This window comes from Gorilla gorilla, chromosome 16 (genome assembly GCF_029281585.2).
Source record: "Gorilla gorilla gorilla isolate KB3781 chromosome 16, NHGRI_mGorGor1-v2.1_pri, whole genome shotgun sequence".
Lineage (NCBI taxonomy): Eukaryota > Metazoa > Chordata > Mammalia > Primates > Hominidae > Gorilla > Gorilla gorilla.
The window spans coordinates 29,728,415-29,741,132 of record NC_073240.2 but is presented as its reverse complement, the minus strand read 5'-3'; positions in this window follow the sequence as shown (position 1 = coordinate 29,741,132).

The window sequence follows — 12,718 nt, the reverse complement described above, 5'->3', positions numbered from 1 at the left end:
TGTCTACATAGCTCAACTTCTTGCAAGTTGTCCATTCTTGCTCTCTCCTCTGTCTACAGCGGTTTGCCTTCTGCTCCCACTGTTCACAAAACTTCTGTCCTCCATGTATTCATTTACAATGTTTTAGCCTTGGGCTGACCATACACCAGCTGTTCACAAAATTTATGTTGAACTGAATGACACTCGAATCAATAAATAAAGGAAAAAAGGGGAACAGAAGGGGAAGCAAACAACATCCTTCTTCACATGATGGCAGAAGGAGAAATACAGAGCAAAGAGAGAAAAGACCCATATAAAACCATCAGATCTCACAAGAACTCACTATCACGAGAGCAGCAGCATGGGGGTAACAGCTCCCATGATTCAGTTACCTCCCACTGGGTCCCTCCCACGACACATGGGGATTATGGTAACTACAATTCAAGATGCGATTAGGGTGGGGACACAGCCAAACTAGATCAGTGCTACAACTGACTTCACTGTAAATGAGTTTACAATGGGTAACTCCATATTATCTGAACCAAACAGCATAGAGAGACCTCAAGAAGAGTAAAGAAATCTGTCTCATGTACATGGTATACCATCAATAATGAAACTGAGGAAGATTCACGGAGGGAAGTCATCACCCTGCAGCAGGCAATTATATCTAAACCAGTGAGATAGGAACAGTGCAAAGAAGAACTAGAACAAAGATACTGTCTGGCATAGAAAGTCCAGTATTAAAGACACAGAAGGCCCTACATTTGTCCAGTAAAGCCATGCTTGATTAATGCCTTGGAAACCCTGGAGACTGGATCAGAAATCTGTATATAAAATGGTTCTTCCTGGATAAAGTTGAGAGAAAAAGAAAGCTTATTGTGTTCAAGTAGAAACTGGGATAAGCTGTGGGCCATCTGGCTTTTCTGTTGCAAAAACCAGGGCTTAAATCTACATCTTTCTATAGTCATGAATGAGCAAACTGATTTTGAACAATCATCTAACAACGAAATATCTAGGATTCAAAAAGAATGTACTTATGAAAAGAATGTAACACAAGAAATCTGAAAATCAGAAAATTTCCCCTTTTTACACTAAAAAAGACAGAAGAGCCATGACTTTTTAAAAAACTGGAGCAGTAAGCTTGTAGTGGGAAAAGTGATGGTGAGAAATGCAGGCATAGAAAGGAAGCAGGTTTAGGTAAGACGAGAAAACACAAGGAAATCCAAAATCCCAAATAAAATAATTTTGCCTTAAATTTTATTATGTTTAATAGTAGACTGCTGTTTTCTTTTGTCAATTGCTGTCAGATAAGTTTTGCTCTTTTGATTTATTTTAAAAGAAACATTAACTCTTGGTTGGGCATGGTGGTTCATGCCTGTAATCCCAGCACTTTGGGAGGCCGAGGTGGGCAGATCGCTTGAGGCCAGGAATTCAAGACCAGCCTGGCCAACATAGAGAAACCCTGTCTACTGCAAAATAAAAAAAATTAGTCGGCTGTGGTGGCACATGCCTGTAATCCCAACTACTCGGGAGGCTGAGGCACAAGAATCACTTGAGCGTGGGAGGTGGGGGTTGCAATGACATCACCACAGCCTGGGCGACAGGGGGAGACTCTGTCTCAAAAAAAAAAAAAAAATTAGTGGCCGGGCATGGTGCCTCACGCCTGTAATCTCAGCACTTTGGGAGGCTGAAATGGGTGGATCACAAGGTCAGGAGTTCAAGACCAGCCTGGCCAATATGGTGAAACCCCCTCACTACTAAAAATACAAAAATTAGCTGGGCATGGTGGCAAATGCCTGTAGTCCCAGCTACTTGGGAAACTGAGGCAGAAGACTCGCTCGAACCCAGGAGACGGAGATTGCAGTGAGCCGAGATCGCACCACTGCACTCCAGCCTGGGCACAGAGAGAGAGCCTGTCTCAAAAATAATAATAATAATAATAAAATTAGCAAAAAATTAGCCAAAAATTCATTAAAAATAAATATAAATATATTTATATATACATTTTATTCATTCATTATATATACATTTTATTCATTCATTACTACAATCATTTTATTAATCATTCAATAAAATGAATTCATTATATATAATGAATGAATAAAATGTATTTTTCCATTAGGGATTTAAAAGGAGCATTGGATAAAATAAAAAATTTTTTTGTCTTTTCTTTTGAAAAAAATATAAATTTAATGATGTATTTTTGGACTTTGATTAAAAATAATTCAATTTTATCTGTAAGCATAAATATTAGAAATACTCAGAGAAATTTAGCAGAAGGAAAAGCATCATTTTGTAATGACAATAATTAAGTAGGGCTGCATAAGTGGAAGAATGGTCATATAAATGCCTTTTTTTTTTTTTTTGAGACGGAGTCTTCACTCTGTCGCCCAGGCTGGAGTGCAGAGGTGCTATCTATGCTCACTGTAAGCTCCGCCTCCCGGGTTCACCTCATTCTTCTGCCTCAGCCTCCGGACTGGCTGGTACTACAGGTGCCCACCGGCTGTTTTTTTGTATTTTTTTAGTAGAGATGGGATTTCACAGTGTTACCCAGGATGGTCTCAATCTCCTGACCTCCTGATCCGCCCGCGTCGGCCTCCAAAATTGCTGGGATTACAGGCGTGAGCCACCGCGCCTAGCCAGATTTTTTTTTTTTTTTCAGAGGCTCCCTCTGTAGCCCAAGCTGGAGTGTAGTGGCGCGATCTCGGCTCACTGCAGCCTCCGCCTCCCGGGTTCAAGCAATTCTCCTGCCTCCGCCTCCTAAGTACCTGGGACTACAGGCACGCACCACTAAGCCCGTCTAATTTTTGTATTTTTAATAGAGACAGGGTTTCACCATGTTGGCCTAGGATGGTCTTGATCTGACTTCGTCATCCGCCCGCCTCTGCCTCTCAAAGTGCTGGGATTAGAGGCAGGAGCCACCGCAGCCGGCCGACAGATTTTATTTCATCTGTAAAGTTCTATAATGTCATTCACAATAAAATAAAGGATATTATGCAAACCAAACAAAATTTTGCAAGATATGTGATACACTATACATAGAAAATTCTTGCATATCAGTAAGAAAATAACTATAAATAGATAAAATCCATGAATAGTAACAAAAGTATAGGATATTAGAGAAAGAGTATTTGACAGAATGAAAGAAAAAAATGGTTGTTTTAGGATAAGTGGTCTGAGATGCATTCCTGTGTTACTTCATTAGCTTGTATGTATTTAATATATTCTATATGTGTTCAACAATTAATGCAGATTCAAAAACAAAAAAAGTTCGTTTAGTAAGGAGATATACAACAACAAAAATCTCCTATAAAAGTGGATTACAATAATGAAAGTATCTAGAAATCTAATTTTAAAAAGTGGTACTCATTATCTGGGATCATCTGGGAAGAACTCATTTAATAGGCCATTTGAGTAGACACTTGAGGATGAAGATAAATTTTCAGGCAGATTAATAACAATGGGGAGAGTTTTCAAGGCAGAGGAGATGACTTTGATAAAACGAGGAAAGCATGAAGTTTATGTAGCTTGAAAAGTGTGTTGTATTCAGGTAGTCATGCACTGACTCCATCACTCTTGCATTTTGTTTGTTTGTTTTGAGGTGGAGTCTCGCCCTGTCGCCCAGGCTGGAGTGCAGTGGCGCAATCTCGGCTCACTGCAAGCTCCGCCTCCCGGGTTGACGCCATTCTCCTGCCTCAGCCTCCAGAGTAGCTGGGACTACGGGCGCCCGCCACCACGCCTGGCTAATTTTTTTGTATTTTTCTTAGTAGAGACGGGGTTTCACCGTGTTAGCCAGGATGCTCTTGATCTCTTGACTTCGTGATCTGCCCGCCTCGGCCTTCCAAAGTGCTGGGATTACAGGCGTGAGCCCCCACGCCCGGCCACACTCTTGCATTTTTTATTGGAGGCTCTGAGGAAAGGTCTGCTTCCACGTTTGTTCAGATTGTTAGCCACACTTAGTTCCTTGAGTGGGTATTATTGCAGTCCCCATTTCCTTGCTGGCCATCAGCTGGGACCAGCCTTTCCTCCTAGACTGTCCCTGTTCCTTATGCTTTTTTTCATGGGCCTTTCCAGCAGCACGAACATTTCAAATATCTCTGCCTCTCCCTCCTGCCCCGTCTCTCAGAAATCAACTGCACATGGGCTCAGCTTTTAAGGGCTCATAGGGATTAGATTGGACTCATATACGGTCCTCATTTTAATATTCATAATTCTAACTGCAAAGTCTCTTTTGTCAGGTAATACAGCATATTCAGGTCTCAAGGATTAAAGTGTGAGCATCTTTGGGGGTTTTTATTCTGCTTACAACATTTACCTAGAGTATAAATTCAAGACATAAGGCAGAATCTTATGAGAAAAAGAAAGTACTATTTTGAACATACCTGTGGCAATCCTAAATGGGAATTAGATTCAGATTTGGCAGTTCTTGATAAAAGTCAAGGCTGAAGAAATAATTTGGTAGTCATCATGTTTTACATTTTGTAAATGAAGCCAGTATTATATATGAGAGGGTTAGCATTCACCCAGGGAGACTTCAAGTCAGTTTACAAAGTTAATATTCTGTGGCACGTTCAATAGTAGCACCACCTTTTATTCAATTGGATAGTAGCCTGGGGTGAAGATTACAAAGAAAGAAATATAACTATCTCTATATGGAGATGCCATGAGGTGTAAAGAATTTGTATATAGATATATATGGAGAAATATTTATGCATACAGGAAATCCTAAGGAATCCACACACGCACGCACGCACACACGCACGCACGCATGCACACATTAAGATGATAAAGCTGCGATATTTTTAGGCGTAACTTTGTAGTAAGATGTTACATCAGGAACAGGAAACTACTATAGCAAAGCACCCAGAACAGTCTAAATAGTCTTGAAACAGAAAATTTTCTACCAAACTATATTAATTCGGTGTTGCATTAGCATAAAGATAGACATATAAATTTAATGAAATAATATTGAGCATTAATCAATAAACCTTATATTTATGAGCAATTGATTTTTAAAAGGATGCCAAGAAAATTCAAAGGGGAAATAGTAGTCTTGTCAACAAATAGTGTTGGGACAACTGTACATATGCATGCAAACAAACGAAGTTGGATTCTGACCTTACCTTACACACAAAGTTGATCAAAACCTAAATGTAAGACCTAGAAGTAAAAAACTCATAGAAGAAAACATAAGCAAAATCTTCATGACCTTAGATTAAACAATGGTTTCTTAGATATAGCACCAAATTACAAGCAACAAAAGAAAAAAAAGGGGCTATATTATGCTTAATTAAAACTAAATTTTTTCTTCAAAAGAAAAAGCCAAGGAAGTGAAAAGACAACCTACAGAATGGGAGAACAATTTTGCAAATCATACATCTTCTAAAAGACTTGTATTCAGAATATGTATCTTACGACTCAATAATAAAAAAAATATAACCTATTTTTAAAATGGAGAAATGATTTGAGTAGAAAATTCTCCAAAAAAGATACACAATAGGCAAGAAGTACATGAAAAGATACTCAACATTATTGGTCATTTGAGAAATGCAAATCAAAACCACCAGGAGATACCATTTCATACTATGATCAAAAAGAAAATAACAAGTATGTTTGAGAATGTGGAAACAATCCCACATAAATCACTGGTGGGAACGCAAAATGATGCAGCCACGGTAGGAACAATTTTGCAGTTGCACTTTGGGAGGCCAAGGCGGGAGGATCACCTGAGGTCAGGAGTTTGAGTCCAGCCTGGCCAACACAGTGAAAACCCATCTCTACTAAAAATACAAAAATTACCCGGGTGTGGTGGCAGGCACCTGTAATTCCAGCTACTCATGAGGCTGAGGCAGGAGAATTGCTCGAACCTAGGAGGCGGAGGTTGCAGTGAACTGAGACCACGCCACTGCACTCCAGCCTGGGCGACAGAGTGAGACTCTGTCTCAGAAAAAAAAAGAAAAAGAAAGAAAGAAAGAAAAGAAAAAAAAGTTAAACAGTGTTATCAAATGACTGGACAATTCTACTCCTTAGGAATATCTCCCAAAGAAGGAAAAACATGTCTACAAAGAACCTGGACACAAATGTTTATAGCAACATTATTTGTAATGGCCATAAAGACAATGCAAATGTCCATCAATTGATGAATGGATAATCAAAAAGTGGTGTATCCATACAATGGAATATAATTTAGCCATAAAAGGAATGAACTACTGATACATGATACATGTATGAATCATGAAAACATTAAGTGAAAAATGCCAGACACAAAATGTCACATATTCTATAATTCTACTTATATGAAATGCCCAGAAAAAGCAAATCTATAGAGACAGAAGGTAGATCAGTGATTGCCAGGGGCTAGAGAGAAGAGCAAACAAGGACTGGCTAATAAGAGACACAGGATTTTTTTGTTGTTGTTCAGTGATGAAATTATTCTGGAATTTGCAGTGATTATACCACAACCTTGTGAATATGCTAATCACTGAGTTGCATCCTTGTTAAGGACAAATATTATGGTGTATGAATTATATCTTAATTTTCAATAGTACAGTAAATTAAAAACAAATTGTGTTTCAATAATAAAATATTATTTTAATATCACAAAATCAATTACTGTAATTCACTATATTAACAATGTGGAAGAAAATCTCATCTCAATGGATGCAGAATATATTTTTAATATGCAAACAATAGAATGAAATGTATTTAATCTGGTGAAAGATAATCATAAAATCTTACAAAAATATTATAATTAATAAGGAAATATGGAAAGCTTTCCTTATGGGATCAGAAGCAAAATTCCCAGTCAGTTCAATAAGAAAAAAAAGTAAGAATTAGCAAGAAAGAAATACACGGGTCATTATTTGCTAAGGACATTATTGTATATGTAGAATATCTAAAATAAAATATTAGAACGAATAACTAAATATAGCTATCAGGATCACTGGTTACAATATGAGCACATAAAAGTCTATTTTATTTCCTTACACTACCAATAACCAATTACAAAATAAAATTTTATAAATATATCATTTAGAATCAATATTTTGTTAACTTCATAAAATTAAAGTTTTATGAAAGTTTTTCTTTTTAAATATATTTTCAAAAATTGAAGAATTCTTCAAGTCAGTTAAATGGTTTTAAATATTTCTGGCCTGCAGCAACAAGGTTAAATCTGCGTGTGATAATTGATCTCTCTACTGATATTAGAGCTATCCCATTACTGAAAACCATTTTTAGATATAAATGGCAGGCACCTAAGAATGACTTAATTTCCTGTGGTGTTCCTTTAAAACAATTTTCCAAAACAGGCAAATCTTGCTCTCTCCCTCTCTCTCTTTCTCTTTAAAAAGTAACACAGGCTCATTTTTAAAGTTGCAATCAAAACAGGCAGGTAAAAAGTAGAAAATTAAAATGACCCATCGGGCTTGTCTTAAAATTAACTACTGATAATATTTTGGTATATGTCCTCATATGTTTTAATGTATTTTTTCAGGTTTGTTCTATCAAAACCTAATTTAACAAAATCTGAGCAAATCATCCACTTCCTTTCCTAATATCCTTTTATACTGTGTGTTTATACATGTGGTTATGAATATATGTTCACAAGCGAGGGTATATATACACATACACACATACATGTGTGAGACAGAGACATAGGCAGAGGCAGACAGAAAAGCAGAGAATAGCTAGGAAAGTTGAGCTCAATTTAATATTGTAATGATAATATGCATGCTATTTTAAAATTGCTTTCATTTCTGAATTTAGACAGCATATAGAACTTGATAAATACAGTAATTAGAAATCCGAGAGTTATTTGCATACTTACACATCTGAAGTATCTTCCTATGTACAGATAAACATTAACCACAATTACCTACACATGTTGCTTGAATTTTTTCCTCCAGCTGTCATGTTAAAGCCATGATTGACACTTGTTTGCATATTATTTGAGAATTTAATATTTGGTTGAAATTCTTTGATCCTAAAACATACTGCTTGGAAATACACATTTTGTTTTCATACACATGGGATGTTACACGCATACCGAAATTAAAGAATTACAATTAGTTGGTACCCAGCTTGCATCCTTAAGCAATCTTTGTAAATACTATTTTTCTTATTAACGCTGCTTTCTGTTCTCATTAAGTTTCAACAGAGTACTCTCAGCAATTTAAAACATATTGTTCCTTCAGTTAAATAGGCAATTTCCCTCTCAACAAATGCCTGGACCTTAAAGTAAGGTGTGGAAATGGACAAAATAGCCCCAAATATTTTAACCAGCAATATAAACTTTTGCAATGCTTTTATAGGATGTTTAAAATAACAAGAAAGACTTGGTTCTCATGATTTTCACCGACGGTGGTTACAAACAGTCTTCTTCTTTACTATGTTTGAATGGCATATTTCACTTCACATATCCTTTACTTGCTTCTAGAGCCTTAATATTGCTAGGGGAAAAAGCTTACCTAGCTCCGTGTTTGTATATGTCAGCTAGCCAAAAGATATTTGGAAACCAATAAATGTTTGCCTTTCTAACATTTGCTTAAACCTATCTGGAATTAACGTTCTCCTCTTTCCTCTTCTCTCACCTCAAGAAAAAAAAAATCTGTATACAGAAGTTGACACAAAATATATTAAATAAGGCTGGTATTCAGCCCTCTTGCATTCAAGCAAGAATTACACGTGTGTAAAACAGAAGAAAATGTCTTGATAGTATTCTGTACCCGTGCTGTCAATTACCCTTCGATATGTCTGCAATTTTCTCAGTAAAACACATTTTGTTTATTTTGGATTAGGAGCAAGCTCTTGAATGGCTACCAGGATTTATTAGCCTGGTAAAGAAGCAGCACTACACAGAAACAACGAATATAATGTGCCCTTTGCTATGGTTTTAAGGTCCCCTTCAAACTCATGTGAAATGTAATTGCCATTGAAACAGTATTAAGAGGTGGGGGCTTTAAGAAGTCATGCAGGCTGCTGTTTTATTTTTTTTCAGGTTTGTTCTATCAAAACCTAATTTAACAACATCTGAGCAAATCATCCACTTCCTTTCCTAATATCCTCATTTTCACTACTCTCTCCTTCAGCCACAATGATCCGTTCCATCATCTAACATTAATTTAGTAAAGATTTATTAAATCCCTTCTCTGTACAAATCATTTTATAGGATCTGAGTAAAGATACAGTGATTAGCATATGGCAGCCCTTGTCCTTTAACATGGCAAGAGCAACTTTTCCTATTTTCAAGAGCTTGAGTATTCTGTCACTAATAGATCTAAAACTATCCAAGTTTACCTAGCCAACTTTTTCCCTTAAACTTCTGCCTCCCTTTTACAAAACTTCAAAAAAAGAATTCCCAGTTTAATCATGCTGTTAAAACAGATTTTCACATCATCCCATAGTTACATAAAGGGCAGTCTCCTTAGCTCATACTTAAAATCATATCTTTTCAACCCTTGAGTATTGATACCATTACCTCAAACAATCATATAGCTACTGTCTTTCAGGTTATTCATAATACAATAATTTGAATATGCAAAAACACCACGGAATTTAAATGAAAAGTAACGAATGCACCCTACTCCCCTCAAAAATCAATTAATAAAATTTGTAATTTCAACAAATATTTTTGAATATTTACAAATCAGAAACAAAAATGGCTAACTGGAAACACAAAACAGATAAAAGATTTGGTAAATTAGCCCAACATGCAATTTTGAAAAATGTAAATTTAATTTTTACTTAATAAGTGATTTCTCAAAAAGTAACGTTAATAAAGGGCATTGTCAGACATTTTGAGTCTTTTAGGAGTGAAAACATCTGTTTGAACTAAAACTAGGAGACACAGAATGATAAGAACATATGAAGTTTTAGCTAAATATCCACAAATTACAAGGTTATTCTCTATTGGTTTGGAGTACTCATTTACACACTAATACTCAGCTTTAGGAATTTAGGGACTCATTAACTTTGCTAAACATGGAATTTAGGGTTTTTTTAAAAACCACTTATTTCTTCACTATTTTTATATCCAAGTATACTCTTCTCATTACTCACAAAGGACAAATCTTCACCAAGCCCCTGCCCCTACAGTCAGGATAGTAATTTCATTCAAGCATCCCTTGAGAGCAATTATTTATGCTCGCCGCAGAAATTAGGGTAAATTTGTTGCGGTCCCATTTATTTTCTGGAGATTGGCAATTACATGTAAAATAATTTGAACGCTTGATAGATAGACTCATACATATTTGGTTAATACAAGTAAAGCAGGGGGAGGCCAGGCGTGGTGGCTCACGCCTGTAATCCCAGCACTTTGGGAGGCCAAAGTGGGTGGATCACAAGGTCAGGAGACAGAGACCATCTTGGCTTACACGGTGAAACCCCGTTTCTACTAAAAATACAAAAAATATTAGCCGGGCGTGGTGGCGGGTGCCTGTAGTCCCAGCAACTTGGGAGGCTGAGGCAGGAGAATGGCTTGCACCAGGGAGGTGGAGCTTGCAGTGAGCTGAGATCATGCCACTGCACTCCAGCCTGGGGAACAGAGCGGGACTCCATCTCAAAAAAAAAAAAAATGGAGTTGGGGGCTGGGCGCGGTGGCTCACGCCTGTAATCCCAGCACTGTGGGAGGCCGAAGCAGGCAGATCACAAGGTCAGGAAATCGAGACCATCCTGGCTAACAAGGTAAAACCCCGTCTCTACTAAAAATACCAAAAATTAGCTGGGTGTGGTGGCGGGCGCCTGTAGTCCCAGTTACTGTGGGAGGCTGAGGCAGGAGAATGGCCTGAACCCAGGAGGCAGAGATTGCAGTGAGCCGAGATAGCTCCGCTGAACTCCAGCCTGGGCAACAAAGGGAGACTCCATCTAAAAAAAAAAAAAAAAAAAAAAGTAGTTATTTTCCTCTTCATCCCTTTCGGTGTGGCCATTATTTATAATGCAGTTTGGTTCATTAGTGTTTGTATTCCAAAAACACCCTCAGCCTTCCTATCCTAGTTTTAATGAATTATTAGGGTGAAACATAATAAGAGTCGGAGCTATACAGAAAGGTCTACTCAGAGGTGCTTTGTTCCCTCCTATTCTGTTCCCACCACTCCTACTTTCCATTACTTTTTCCACTGACCCTGTGAGCATCATATTTATTGTTAATGGCAGTTACATTTTTACCAAGTGCTTCCTATCTGTAGGCACTTGGTGTGTATTGCTTCTTCTGGTGTTCACAGCAACCTCTTGAGGTAGGCACTATTATTATCCACCACCCACCCCTGTTTTTTGAGACAGAGTCTCACTCTGTTGCCCAGGCTGGAGTGCAGTGGTGCGATCTCAGCTCACTGCAACCTCTGCCTCCCAGGTTCAAGCAATTCTCCTGCCTCCGCTTCCCAAGTAGCTGCAAGTACAGGTGCGAGCCACCACACCCATCTAATTTTTGTATTTTTAGCAGGGATGGGGTTTTGCCATGTTGGCCAGGCTGGTCTCAAACTCCTGACCTCAGGTGATCCCCATTTTTTAGATGAGAAAGCAGAGTCCCAGAGAGCATAAGGAGCTTGTCCAGAGTGGCATCTCTGATGCATAACCAGTATTCAAACCAGTATTTTTCTGACACCAAGGCCTGTGTGTAAACTGTAAAAGGGCTGTTTGGTACCTGCTTTCCTAAAGTTGTCTGATCCCTTCTCAGTCCAGGTCTTCCTGAAGCTTGGCACTTCTGAAGTCACCTTTCTGAAAACATTCTGGTAACTGTTAGATCCCTTGTTCTAGCTATTCATATGTTCTGTGTGGTTAAACAAGGTTCACAGTGGGCCACCTGGCCTTTGGAACTTGGCTGAAGAGGCTGCCTTCAGTTCATCCTCCCCACCCCCATTTTCAAAACATGGGTTTCCATGTGTTAGTTGTAAATTAGGAAACATAACCATGTTTTGAGGCTTCATAGAAAACAAACGTCTGGGGTCACACAGGTTAAAGGAGGAACCAAATTCAGCACTATCACTGTTCTGTTCGGCAGGCAATTCTGGGGCCTTCCCGTGTCTCAGGTTCTGTACTAGTTGTTTCAGGACTTTGGGATAAACACAAAGTGTCCCTGTCCTCAGGGGGATTAAGGTCAGGTGTACAAGTGACTCCAATGCGAGGCAAGGCTGGATTCAGTGCTCGAAGAGGAGGGCATACCTAACGCTATGGGAATTCAAAGAGGAAATGATCAGAATGAGGAGGGAGAGATGGGTCATTCCAGGAGAAGCTTCAGGGAAAAGCAACATTTGAAATGAGACTTTGGAGAGTGAGGGAGGTTTGGGCAGATGGATAGAGAGGATTCAAGGCCAGGGGAAAGGTTTGAGCCAGAAAGTCGGCTTGGGCAAGTGCATGGGTAAAAAAAGAAAATCCACTTTGGGTGGCCGAGGCAGGTGGATCGCCTGAAGTCAGGAGTTGGAGACTAGCCTGGCCCACATGGTGAAACCCTGTCTCTCCTAAAAATACAAAAATTAGCTGGGCATGATGGCGGGCACCTGTAATTCCAGCTACTCGGGAGGCTGAGGCAGGAGAATCACTTGAACCCAGGAGGCAGAGATTGCAGTGAGCTGAGATCACACCACTGCACTCCAGCCTGGGCAACAAGAGTAAAACTCCATCAAAAAAAAAAAAAGAAATCGCAAGGCAGTGTGGGGAACGGTGAGTAATCTAATTTGGTTGTTGCAGAGAGGATGTAGAAGGAAGTGACAAGAGAGAAAGCCAGACAGGTGGATTGGGGTCATCT